Here is a 14,842-nt window from a genome sequence, read left to right on the forward strand (position 1 = left end):
ATCTAGCGGCGGCAATAGGAATTGTGCCGACTGCCGAAACCTGTCGCACTCCTCTGGGGCAATGATTTATGAATGACAAATGAAAATAAATTATATTGGACAGTGTTGCTAGAATGAATGATGACAGGGAAAACCGGAGTATCCAGAGAAAAATCTGTCCCGCCTCCGTTTTGTCCAACATGAATGTCACAGAGTGACCGGGATTTGAACCACGGAACCCAGCTGTGAGAGACCGGCGAGCTGCCGCCTGAGCAGCGGAGGCTCCTTATATGTACATTATGAACAGTAAAATCAATTGGTCTCACCTCCTTTTACACCCCACCGCCGTTAAGCTTATTTACCCCCCCCCCCCCCCTCCCAAAAAAAACTAAAAGAAAGCGTGTTTCTTTATGTTTAAAGGAGATTCCAAACACCAATGTTCACGTCTATTACCTTCAGTTTTGAGATAAAAATAATTCACTTTTTTCCACTTTCACACTCCTAATTTCCCCCCCCCCCCCCCGCCAAAGTGAATTTTCCGACAAATAATACTTGTTTCTTTAATTGTAAAGGATCTTCTAAATACCAATTATCACGACTCTAACTTCTTCAGTTATTGATTTATGTGTCCTCATGAAAGGAATTCAACTCCTTTTCACTCCCGCCTCCCAAGATGATCCCCCCCCACACACACACACACACACACACACAAACGGGTTTTTTTTTTTTTGTTTTTAAAGGAGAACCAAATACCAATTTTCACGTCTGTAGGCCCTAACAACTTAAATTCTTATTAGATGTATTCTCATACAATTAAGTCAATTAAATTTAAATTCTTTCAGCTTCCCCCCCCCCTATTCATTGGATTTTCCGTGAATAGGTGTTTCTTTACTTTTAAAGCAGATTCTAAACATAAAATTTCACGTCTGTAACATCTTCATTTTTTAGATATTGGGATTTTCCAAAAACAAAAAATACATGTTTCTTTATTTTTAATGAAGATTCTAAATGCCAATTTTTACATCTGTAAACTTTCAAAGTTTTGAGATATAGATAAGCTCATTTTAAAATTTCACCCCCCTTTTCACCCTCCCATTACGTGTATTTTCCCAAAAAAAATACGTGTTTCTTATTTTTAAAAGAGATCATAAGTACCAATTTTCAGGTCTGTAATATCTTCAGTTTCTGAGATATAAGAACCGGTATCCTGATAAAAGGCATTCAACCCATTTTTTACCCTTTTCAACCCTCCTATTGGGATTTTCTGAAAACCAAAAAATACGTGTTTCCTTATTTTTAAAGAAGATTCTAAATATCAATTTTTACATCTGTAAACTTTTCAAGTTTTGAGATATAGATACACTCATTTTAAAATTTCACCCCCCTTTTCACCCCTTTAGCGAAGGTATATCCAAAAATGCTCTCTTAGCGAGCACCTACATCTTAATATGAATGTATCCCCAAAATTTCACTTCTTTTTGTCCAGTAGTTTTGGCTCGGCGATGATGAATCAGTCAGTCAGTCAGTCAGTACAAGTTATTTTATATATATAGATAGTACATTTATTCAGAAAATGTATTTATGAAGCAAGTTCTAATTTTGTTTGCTTGTGATTATTTCTCATAGCTTCATACATAAAACATTCCTTCAAAATATTTACTTATGAATCAAGTTCTATTTTTCTGTTTACGTGTAAATATTACTGAAAACTCCGTTCATGAGACTCGTTCAAAAATGTATTTGAGAAACAAGTTCCATTATTGTTCAATTTTTTCTCTTTGTTTGTGAATATTGTCATTATATAGGAATGTTTGCATTAACAGTTGTTCCTCACTTCACATTCATGCCCCCCCCCCACCCAGTAGTTATCAAAATTCGGTGAACCTGAAAATTAATGAATTATTTAAAAATTATTAAGGGTATAAACATATTTACTGTTTAAAATCTTGATGTGCGATGTCAAAACAAGGGGTGGAAAGTTGGAAGGTGACAGTAAGAAGAGGAGATGGAAGGTTAGGCTAGGTTAGCTTAGCATAGGTTATTAAATAAATAAATTTTGAAGAAGATCACAATACAACCTTGCCTGGTGATCAGTTAGGTCTATTGCACTTCCTCATTTTAGTCTCCTTGTATAACTCTGCAGGTATAAGTACTGATACCAACATAGTTGGGTATGTGTGGGACCTGGTAAATGCAGCACGGGTGCAGGGGTGCAGTTTAAGGAAGTGGAGATTGTTATTAGTGGAATACTGTATAGGAGGGATACTGACTGGAAGGTGATTGGGGATTTATATATGGAGTGGGTGTGTGGGAAACTGGGAGTGAGATTTCTAGATCCAAATGAGTGGGTAGGAGACAGGGATCTGCGCTCAGATGGCCTTCACTTAAACTGCAGTTAGGAAATTTGTTTAGGAGGGTTATAGGGAGGTACATTCAGGGAAACAAGATGGCCTAGGGAGCGGTGATAAGGTAACAGGCAACTGAATATCAAGCAGAGATGACATAAAAATATTATTGCTCAACTGTAGAAGTATTGTAAAAAAAGGAATAGAATTATGTAATTTAATAGATATATACTTACGAGATATTGTAATAGGAGTTGAATCATGGCTGAGAAACGATATAATCGATACAGAAATTTTTCTTACGGAACTGGAGTGTACATCGTAGAGATAGGATACGAATGGTAGGACGCGGAGTATTCATTCTGGTGAATGAAGAATTTGTAAGATATGAAAAAGTTAAAGATGACAAATATGAAATTCTAGGTGTAAGGCTCATCTCTAACGATAATAGGCAACTTGATGTCTTTGGAGTGTACAGACCGGGAAAGGGTAGCGCAGATGCTGATTCAGAATTACTTGATAAGATAATCAGCTATATGCAAAACGATAAGGAAAGGAACGTGATTGTAGCGAGTGATCTCAATTTGCCAAATGTCAGTTGGGAAGGTAATGTGAACAACAGGAAGCATGACCAACAAATGGCAAATAAGTTAATATGGGAAGGGCATCTGATTCAGAAAATGATGGAACCAACTAGAGGGAAGAATATTCTGAATGTGGTGCTGGTAAAACCAAATGAGCTCTATAGAGAAACCGAAGTTGGCATTAGTGATCACGAAGCTGTTTTTGTGGTAGTTAAAAATAAATGTGAAAGAAAGGAAGATATTAAAGTTAGGACTAATAGGCAATTAGGCAGTACCACATGGCTGATAAAACAGGCATGAGAGAGTTTTTAATAAGTAATTATGATCGGTGGAAAACAGTAAATAAAAATGTAAACAGACTCTGGGATGGGTTTAAAGCAATTGTTGAGGAACGTGAAAATATGTTTGTACCTACAAAGGTGGTAAGGAATGGTAAAGATCCACTATATTATAACAGAGAAGTAAAGAGACTAAAAAGAAGGTGCTGGTTGGAAAGAAATAGAGTTAGAAATGGCTGTGGAAGTAAGGAGAAATTGAAGGAACTTACTAGGAAATTGAATCTAGCAAAGAAGTCAGCTAAGGATAACACGATGGCAAGCATAATTGGTGGTTATACAAATGTTAGTGAAAATGGAAGAGTATGTATAGGTATAGTATCCAAGAAGGATATTCCAGGAATCATTAATGAACAAGGAGAGTGTGTATGCAAGGAACTTCAAAAGGCAGAAGTATTCAGTCAGCAGTATGTAAAGATTTTTGGTTACAAGGATTAATGTCCGGATACAGGAGGTGACTAATACTAAAGAATTATTAAAATTGACCTATGACAACAATGACATTTACAGTGCGATACAAAAGTTGAAAACTAGAAAAGCAGCTGGAATTGATAAGGTTTCGGGGGATATACTAAACACAGTGGGTTGGGATATAGTACCATATCTGAAGTACTTATTTTATTATTGTTTGCATGAAGGAGCTATACCAAATGAATGAAGAGTTGCTATAGTAGCCCCTATATATAACACCATGAAGGCATTGGTCGTTTGTGTTGATTTTCAAAATATGGAACGATGCCGTGTAGGTATGTAAACGATTGTTGCTAAAGGTCTCCCCACGTGATTGGTTGCGGAGGAATCAACTCCAGTATGCGAACTCTGGTGTAACGTAGTTGACTTGCAGTCTATGTAGTGAAGTGTTCCCCATCAAACATGCCTCGACGACAGAGAAGAGCATGCTATCAACAACTGCCGTCGTTTGAGAGGGCTCGGATAATTGGGCTGTGTGAGGCTGGATTATCGCTAAGGGCTGTCGCTGCACATGTTGGCCAACAGGCATCTACAGTTCAACGTGTATGGCAGCAGTGGTCAAATGAAGGTACCCACACTCGTAGACCTGGCACAGGCCCAACGTGACAGACAACTGTGAGAGAGGATCGCCGCATCATTCGGATGGCCGGGATGGAACTCCATGCAACAGCAGCACAAATTCGAGCAGCTGTGGCACCCCACGTTACACAACAAACAGTTGGTAATCGCCTGCGTGCAGCTGGCTTACGAGCCCGTGTCCCTGCAGAAGGTGTTCCATTGACCCCACAACAGCGACGGGTAAGGCTGGCCTGATGTCGAGAAAGATTGGCGTAGGTCGACGAATGGCCTAGGGTCATCTTTAGTGATGAATCGCGCTTCTGTCTTGCCCGCAGTGATCGCCAGAATCGTGTGCACCGACGTACCGGGGAGAGGGGCCGCCCAGATCTTATTGTCGAGAGGCACTCAGGGCCAACACCAAGCATTATGGTCTGGGGAGCTATTGGCTTTAATGTGAAATCACAATTAGTGCTTGCTGAGGGCACTATGACTGCTCGACAGTACGTTGATAGGGTACTCAATCCAGTGGTTGTCCCTATGATGGCGAACATTGCTAATGGGATGTTTCAGCAGGACAATGCCCGGGTTCACACTGCACGCATCTCCAGAGAAGCTCTCCACGACATCACAACCTTAGAATGGCCCGCCAGATCCCCGGACCTTAGTCCTATTGAGCACGTGTGGGACATGATAGGTCGACAACTGGCCAACCATCCTCAGCCACCCATAACTCTGGAACAACTGACCCATGCAGTGCAGCAAGCATGGGCCACAATTCCTCAGGAAGCGATTCAGGGCCTTATTGACTCCATGCCTCGACAAATTCATCAATGAATTGCAGCTCATGGTGGGTACATCCTGTACTGATTGTTGTCCAAACTTGCAGTCAGAGGGACCTGAAAGTGTAATCATTAAATCACAACCGAACACTCGTCCTGCATGTTCAATTGCAGCAATGTAGTACCACTCCTCCTGGGTGTTGCAATTTCCATTTTCTTTAGTGTGTAAAGGAAGAGGGTGTTAGGCATAAAGCTGAAAATGACAGGCCAAGAAGTTTGACTTGTATTGCATGTAAGTTTTGGGAAAGCATTCTTTCTGATTATATTAGATATGTTTGCAAAATTAGTAACTGGTTTGATAGAAGTCAACTTGTTGGATTCCAGCAAGATATAGCACATATCCTGGATTCAGGTGGTCAATTGAACTGTATCACGATTGACCTATCTAAGGCATTTGATAGGGTAGGTCATGGAAGACTACTGGCAAAAATGAGTGCAATTGGACTTGACAAAAGAGTAACTGAATGGGTTTCTATGTTTCTAGAAAATAGAACTCAGAGAATTAGAGTAAGCAAAGCTGTATCTGTCCCTGTAATATTTAAGAGGGGAATTCCTCAAGGCAGTATTATTGGACCTTTATTTTTCATATATATATATATATCAATGATATGTGTAAAGAAGTGGAATTAGAGATAAGGCTGTTTGCAGATGATGTTATTCTGTACAGAGTAATAAAGTTACAAGATTGTGAGCGATTGCAAAATGACCTCTATAATGTTGTGAGATGGACAGTAGGCAATGGTATGATGATAAACGGGGTTAAAAGTCAGGTTGTGTGTTTCACAGAAAGAAAAAGTCCTCTCAGTTTTAATTACTACGTTGATGGCATGAAAGTTCCCTTTTGGGATCATTTTAAGTATCTAGGTCTTAATATAAGGAAAGATCTTCATTGGGGTAATCACATAAGTATGATTGCAAATAAAGTGTACAGATCTCTGCACATGGATATGAGGGTATTTAGGGGTTGTAGTAAGGATGTAAAGGAGAGGGCATATAAGTCTCTGTTAAGACCCCAACTAGAGTATGGTTCCAGTGTATGGGACCCTCACCAGGGTTACTTGATTCAAGAACTGGAAAATATCCAAAGAAAGGCAGCTCAATTTGTTCTGGGTGTTTTCTGACAAAAGGGTAGCGTTACAAAAATGTTGGAAAGTTTGGTCTGGGAAGACTTGGGAAAAAGGAGACGAGCTGCTTGACTAAGTGGTATCTACCAATATAAATGGTCCGTTATTAGTAGAGCCCGGATTTCCATGCACTATCAAATCTCAAAATATGCATGCATTCATGCACTATCAAATGGCAAAACATGCACAATAAACTGGAAAATATGCACTATCAAAATTCAGTTCCTTTTGAAACATGAACAAAAACTACCATAATTTCTCCAAATTGTCTTGATTTAAGCTCATCCGTTTATCATTCAACACATACTTAAGCACAGAAAATTATCTTTTTACGTCACAAGAAGTGATAGATGCATAATTCAATGAAGACATTTGGACAAAGTGAGGTCAAATTGTACGTCTTTTGCATTTTCACCACGTCTTTTATAAGCTTGACGAATTCAAAATCAGGATTTGAACGAATTAGTTTGTTCAACTTATCTCTATCTGCGGCAGCTGCTTCTCCATGCGATGATTGCAGACACATTTGAATGTCCTCAATAAGTGGTAACGATTGCTTGCTGCGATAACACAGACGTGTGACGATTGAGAGTTCCGGGTAGGACATTCCAGGATAACAACAGTAGAGTGTTGAATGAAAAACCAGAATTTGTGTGCTCCTATTCCAGTAACGCGGCGCCACAGAAGTGCGATACAAGGTTTCTTTCGTTCATCTAACAGACGAAAAATGAGCCGGCAATGATTAATGTACAATTTACGATTTAATTTATAGCAATGTACAACTGTAAAACTGGGACACCTTATTCCTAAGAATTAGATTTTGACGTGGGGCCTTCCGACTTACGTCATTGTTTATTCAAGCAACAGATAAGAAAGAGTTTGGTTAATTGCATTATACTGTAGGACCTGTACCGTATGTAGGCTACTAACTATGGTTGTCACATAGGATGCCAGGAATACATTCTCTCCGACTCTCAGTAATAGACATACTGTAGCCTACAACGTGAAAAATTGTCCCAAATTCTGCAAACTAACATTCAGAAAATGCACTATGATGCAAGTTAACAATATATATGCATCAAAGTGAGAATAAAAGTCACATTATGCAATATTAAACATCCAAATATGCGCTATTAAATCCAAAATCTTCCAAATATGCATTATGCATGAATTTTCTCCAAAAAATGCCAAAACATGCAAACATGCACGGAAAAAGAATGGTTATTTGGAATTGTTAAGCCGTAAAACGAATATTTGCAAAGTTTGAGAAGTGTAGCTAGCTTATTTAAAAACAAGCATTTGCATGGAAATCCGGGCTCTAGTTATTAGACATTATAAATTTTCCAGCTAACTCTTTCCTGGTTGCCAACATTTCGCCCCCATGTGCTAAGTGGTGCTCATCAGTTGGTACATAGCACACCCACCAAGACGCATGGCTAGTGCATACTGTGGAAGCCACTGCGTAGGCTACTTGGAGCCACCGGCGATACCAATGCGCTATGAGAGACTTTACCTCATTACCAAAAATTGATGCCTGCTTGGCCATCAGATGATATAGATGTTGATTCCCATAGGGAACCTGAAATATTTGTCCCGAATGAGTAAATTTACTCATGAAAGTCCCAATATTGTCTCAAATCCTATGAATAAGCTCTGGAGCCTGTCTTCCCTTTCATTGCCCTTTTTGTCCCAGCACCCATATCTGCTTAAATGTAAATGTACTCATTCGAGACAAATATTTCAGGTTCTCTATGGGAATCAACATCTATATCATAAGTGGTATGTTCCCAGCTGTCAGTGGAGAGATGTCGTGGAATAACATCAGTAGATGAATAAGTGTGAGTGGTGTCTTTAAAAGTAGGAAAGATCACAATATGAAGATAAAGTTGGTATTTAAGGGGACAAATTGGGGCAAATATTCATTTATAGGAAGGGAGTTAGGGATTGGAATAACTTACCAAAGGAGATGTTCAATAAATTTCCAAATTCTTTGCAATCATTTAAGAAAAGTCTAAGAAAACAACAGATAGGGAATCTGCCACCTGAGTGACTGCCCTAAATTCAGATCAGTAGTGATTGATTGATTTATTGAAAAATGCTGTTAGTCTATAAGGGGACATTAGAGAGTTCATTTAAATCAATAAAGTGACTACCAAGAATATTAGCTCTAAGGTGGCTAAGGCTTTTCATTTAATGAGTATGTGTTTATCAGTTTCATCTGCTTTGTGACCAGTAACACATGAAAGACTCATAACAATTCTAATCTTATACAGATGTCCTCTTGGTCTGCAATGACCAGTGAGCATAACAGTTGTCCATTTCAGATTTCTTCTGCTTATATGAAGTAGCTTATTTGCCCTATTTTAACTTAGCTCTTTTATACTTGCATCCATTCATTGATCTTCTTTGCTTTGTATGACTGTCAATCATCCATTCTTTGACCTTTTCTGTAACTAGCCCACATGAAAGTCCTAATATTGTCTCAAATCCTATGAATAAGCTCTGGAACCTGTCATCCCTTTCATTGCCCTGATTTCCTTTATGTCCCGGCACCCACATCAGCTTATTGAATTGTATTTTGCTGTGTGAGCTTAGGTAGCATATTTTAGTTCTTTCTGATAGTTCCAATTAAAGTCTGAACTCACATAGTCTGTATTCATATTTGAGTGTTACAATTAGTGCACACTGGCGAACCAGTTGTCTATGATCTATGGTGACATTTCTTTGATTGGAGTGCATGGTCTTTGCACTACAGCCACTGAAGCACTACTTGTAAAATATGGTTCATCAGGTTGTGTACCAACATACACTTCCACATCCACAGTGTAATACAGTACATCCTGGCATCACATAAAGCAAATATTTTAATTCCATATTTGGCAGTTTCCTCAGAATGCTTCCAACATTTTATCTACTGTTGTGTATTCAAATTATTAATGAACAGTTCAAAAATGTTCCTTATGGGAGCTAATTTATCACACTTCAGCCTTTGGAACAAGGTCCACATACATGATTAAAATTGAGGAGCTATATGATGGTGAGATGGTGGCCCCAGTCTGGAAAGCCAAAAATACTGGCTGAGAGAGTTCACAATGCTGACTACATAACACCTTGTAAACTGCAGGGCTACGGGCTGAACAGCAGTCGCTTGGTAGGCCATGGCCCTTCAGAGTTGTTGTGCCATGTGGTTTGGTTTCCTTATACAGTACCAGTGTTTAAATAATCCCCCTACAAATGATGATGATGATGATGATGATGATGATGATGATGATGATGATGATGATGATGATGATGATGATTGTTCTTAGTTAAAAAGTTGTTGTCATATGTTCATATTAATTCTTACCTTGCTCTCTACCAACTCATTAGCACAGTGAATACCTACATCACCACTTCCTAATATTCAATAAAATTAAAACAAAATAACTGCATTTTATCTTCATTAATACAAAAGAGTCGATATTGATTTCAGCAATAATTGGATTTTACTTATTGCATTCACAGGTAATCAGATTACTTAGTAGTAGGGTGAGCTTGTTGGCTTCTCTATGTCATTTGGTTAGATCATGTCCAGCAGTATACAGCAGAGAACTTGTCAGTATTAAAGGTAAGATTATATTCTTCATCCTATATGGTACGCCACTCCAAATAGGAAGAAGTCAGACAAAATATGAATGAGGATTACATACAAAGTTATAAGAAAGAATGGATTTATATATACTATCACAGACATCAGTAGGATGCTGCAATATGTGTGAACTCATAAATGCCTGGCATTTGCTTCTCCCTCATTACAAATTGGTAATATTCTAGATTCAGTTTGCAAGACATATAGGTCCTAAAAATAAACAACCCAGAACTGTACGCTCCTAACATTTATTATTTTAAAACATTTAAGCTCATTAAGTTTAGGCTTTTTTAAATCATGAAATTACCAGTGTTTCACCCCAGTGTAGCAGTGGGCTCATCAGTTGGAATGCTACACCTTTCCAAGACACCGGTGCTAGTGCGCCATTGAGACACCACTGCAAGCCTCCTATGTGGGACAATACAGTGTTGGTGCACTAGGGAAGCATGTGCCTCCACTTATATAAATGCCTGCCTTTGGCTTATATTTTTGATTTATTATTTAATGATGTAATTATTATCAAAATATAATTCACCTCCCAGGTAGATACTAACCCTGTGGATAACCACAGAAAAAAATCATTATAGGGGGCCTATCCAAGGGTTCAATTTTTCTGAGAAAGGTACCTGCAAGGAACTTATATGCTCATGTTCATGTGCTCATTCTTTTTTGTAGGCAACTACACATAGCTTAATAAACCACATCTTTGGTCTAGTACAGGGGTTCCCAAACTGTGGTACACTTACCAGTACTGGTTCGTGAGCCTTCAGATACTGGTATGCATGAGTAATAGAAAAATCATAGGTAATAAATTTCATATAAATCCGTATTGAAGAGCAATATAGAGTAAAACAAAAGCTACAGGTTTCCACCTATTCAATACTGTTTGTTGTAACCTTAAAAAATTACATATATTTGTTGAAACTAGTTTCAGTTTTACCAAAGACCAGTATTTTACCAAAGACCGAAATTAGTTTCGACAAATGTATGTAACTTTTAAAGGTTACAACAAACAGTATTGAATAGGCGGAAACCTTGAGCTTTTGTTTTACACTAATAGAAAAATATTGTACAATCTGCTGTATTTACAAAAACTGTATTTCTGTATTTTTCTATGTTGCTTCAAAATTTACAGTCACATTTTTATTATTATTAATATTTTTTTTATTATTATTATTATTATTATTATTATTATTATTATTATTATTATTATTATTATTATTATTATTATTACTAGCTGTTACCCACGGCTTCACTCGCGAAGATTTTGTAATTTGATAAATATTACTTGTTCCTTGGTACTGCACTAAGACATTATCTGTAAATCCCTGAAGTATAAAAACTCACCGAAAAACTGCATTTCATTTACCCCAGAACCTCTCTGTAAACCACATTTGTGGCATTGCCTTTTGGTACTAAAATGACCAGGCTACTGGCAGACCTAAATATGGAACATGGGAAATAGGACTTGGAACTCTATGTGTGAGAAACAGTCCTCTTTTATGTCGAAAAAGGTTCTCTTTATATCTAAAGGAGATTCCAAATACCAAATTTCACGTCTGTAACATCTTAGTTTTTGAGATAAAAGTATCCTCATATACAGAATTCAACTCCTTCTTCACCTATTTTCGATCTCCAGCTTAAGTTGATGTTCCAAAAACAAAAAGTACATGTTTCTTTATTTTTAAAGGAGACTACAAATACCAATTTTCATGTCTGTAACATGTTACGTTTATGAGATATAATGTATATATACTCATTATAAAAAGTGCCCCACTCCTTGGCTGAGTGGTCAGCACTGAGGTCTTCGGTTCATAGAGCTCACCAAGTTTTGTTCTTTGCATCAAAGGGCTTAAATTGAGCTTTGTCTCGTCCTTGTATGACAAATTCGATATTTTGCCTATATTAGCCTATTATTTTTATATCTCCCCCACCCCCCGTGCCCCCCACCTCGAATTGTTTTGAAAATAAAATACAGCCCATGTTACTCACTGGCAATGTAGCTTTCTATAGGTGAAGTAATTTTTAAAATCGATTCAGTAGTTTTTGAGCCTATCCGTTACAAACAAATATACAAATTTTTCCTCTTTATATTATTATTATTATTATTATTATTATTATTATTATTATTATTATTATTATTATTATTATTATTATTATTATTATTATTATTATTCCCTTTCCTGGTGGTAGGAACTACATCTGTGCACTTCCAGTCTTGAGGAAATATCTCACAATGAAGGGATAAAGGGATGGCATAACTACCTCAACACATTCCAATAGTAAAAGTGACCTGGTATTTTGTCTTGACTTCTTGCAGCATGGGGCCTAAGTCACCTACCGAGAAATCTCCCAGAGTAAATTTTGCTACATACTTTGGATCTTTTCCAGCTTTTGTATCAAGTTATCCTGGTTTGAGTCCCAAATACTGGAACCATACTTTAATTGGGATCTTACCAAAGACTTATATGTCCTCTCCTTTACATTCTTACTTCAGTCCATAAGTACCCTTCAGAAAATATTTATTTCTTAATTGTTGCATTTCATATCAATTTTTATTCTTTTACTGCTAATTTTTAAAACATAAAGTTAAATTAGTTATATTAAAGGAAATATCCTAGAGGATGTTGTTTATATATAGCCTATAAAATATGCTGCTATGCAAAATTATAATGTACATCATGTGTAAAAATGGAAGTTATGGAAAATGAACAAGTACTGTGGACATTTATATCCTGTGATCTAGTAGAGATTTTCTTACATTATATTACAGAGAAAAGTATATTTTATAAATAAAATAACAATGAAAAATATAAATTTTGACCCATAAAGGTGTGCCTCCCAATTCAACTGTATGACACTCAGTGAGAATTCTATAGTTCTTCTCCTAACCTTCATTGTGCATCATCATTTCTTAACACACGTGGACTTGTGTGTTGAGGTGAGTTGAAGAGACAGGCAGGAAGGGTCTGTCATGCTGTCTGTTACAAGTTATCTGTGGTTTCCAGAACTCGTACAAACAATGTTGTAAATCAATTTGGCATGTAATTTGTGAGTAAATAGTCAGAACAGCTATTTCCTCTCATATTTCCTCAGCATTATTGTGTATAGTATGCATATACAGTATCTCAGAATAGTAATTAATCTAGAATGCTGTACTTCAGGGCAGATGATTTGTCTTAACCTTTTCACTCTGGCAATGCAAGTGCAGACATGTGACCTTGGGATGAGTGCCTATGTCAGCTGGCTGTGCCTGCTGTATGGGATACTTTTCAATCTCTGCTTTCTTGCTCACATTTGTACACGTTGTTAAGATATGACAGGCTGACACTTTTTTAAAAATATACAGAGTGTCTGGAAATAAGTTGCAAAAATGTTATGGGCATGTTATTCCCACTAATGTAAGAAATGACTATGAATATTGAATTTTCACAACCGCATTGTAATCGAAACAGACTTTCAACGTATTAGGTCGTGTTACGTACATGTAGTACGTGTTGAAGAGATGTTAAGTACAGAACAAAAATGGCCAGCCGGACACTAGTGGGATCCGAACCCACAACCTCCCGATTTCGCGTCGGTTGCTCTACCAATTGAGCTATGGTGGCCTAGGCCATCTTTGTTCTGTTTGAAAGGATCTGAGCTACAGGTCTGGCACTGCTGCTAGCACACTGTAGAGTGCGTTTAAGTCGCCCATTGTGGGGCATGTCAATGAATATTGAATTTTCACGACCGCATTGTAATCAAAACAGACTTTCAACGTATTATGTCGTGTTATGTACATGTAGTACATGTTGAAGAGGTGTTAAGTACAGAACAAAAATGGCCAGCCAGACACCAGTGGGATCCGAGCCCACAACCTCCCGATTTTGCGTCGGTTGCTCTACCAATTGAGCTATGGTGGCCTAGGCCATCTTTGTTCTGTTTGAAAGGATCTGAGCTACAGGTCTGGCACTGCTGCTAGCACACTGTAGAGTGCATTTAAGTCGCCCATTGTGGGGCATGTCAATGAATATTGAATTTTCATGACCGCATTGTAATCGAAACAGGCTTTCAACGTATTAGGTCGAGTTACGTACATGTAGTACATGTTGAAGAGATGTTAAGTACAGAACAAAAATGGCCAGCCAGGCACCAGTGGGATCCGAACCCACAACCTCCCGATTTCGCGTCGGTTGCTCTACCAATTGAGCTATGGTGGCCTAGGCCATCTTTGTTCTGTTTGAAAGGATCTGAGCTACAGGTCTGGTACTGCTGCTAGCACACTGTAGAGTGCATTTAAGTCGCCCGTTGTGGGGCATGTCAATGAATATTGAATTTTCATGACCGCATTGTAATCGAAACAGACTTTCAACGTATTAGGTCGTGTTACGTACATGTAGTACGTGTTGAAGAGATGTTAAGTACAGAACAAAAATGGCCAGCCAGACACCAGTGGGATCCGAACCCACAATCTCCCGATTTCACGTCGGTGCTCTACCAATTGAGCTATGGTGCCCTAGGCCATCTTTGTTCTGTTTGAAAGGATCTGAGCTACAGTGGAGGGGAGGTGATCAGCCGGGCACTGAGAGGGGAAAGTCCAAACAGCATCTCCTTGCAAGCAACCTTCCCTTACAGCACAGCCAAGGAGTTCTGGCACACCTCATGCATTTGTATTAGATCGTGGCAAGTCAAGACATCGACATCTACATTTTCGGGAGAGGAATATGCCAATGTGCACCTCCTATATGGATGTGCTGACAGGAACGCAGAAGAGCCGCAGCATTTGTACACCAAACATTTCCCACAGAGAAGGTTGCCGAATGCTTGAACGTTCTACAACACAGATAGGCGACTGTGGGAATACGGACCAATTATTTGCAGTATCCACCAAGGTGATTAGACAAGAAATTCTCAAAATGAAGAATGTGTTCTCTGTATGTGACCGAAGACCGAGGATGAACCATTCGCCAGATTGCTGCAGCTCTGAACACATCATG

At 38.3% G+C, this 14,842-nt stretch overlaps 1 non-coding gene across 1 annotated transcript; it reads right to left on the minus strand.

Annotated features, from left to right (window-relative positions):
• Positions 1–13,992: 13,992 nt before the first annotated feature.
• TRNAS-CGA (transfer RNA serine (anticodon CGA)) lies at positions 13,993–14,066 on the minus strand. The gene has a single exon. It is a non-coding gene; the product is annotated as a tRNA-Ser (tRNA).
• Positions 14,067–14,842: the final 776 nt, after the last annotated feature.

This window comes from Anabrus simplex, chromosome 3 (assembly GCF_040414725.1).
Source record: "Anabrus simplex isolate iqAnaSimp1 chromosome 3, ASM4041472v1, whole genome shotgun sequence".
Taxonomy (NCBI): Eukaryota; Metazoa; Arthropoda; class Insecta; order Orthoptera; family Tettigoniidae; genus Anabrus; species Anabrus simplex.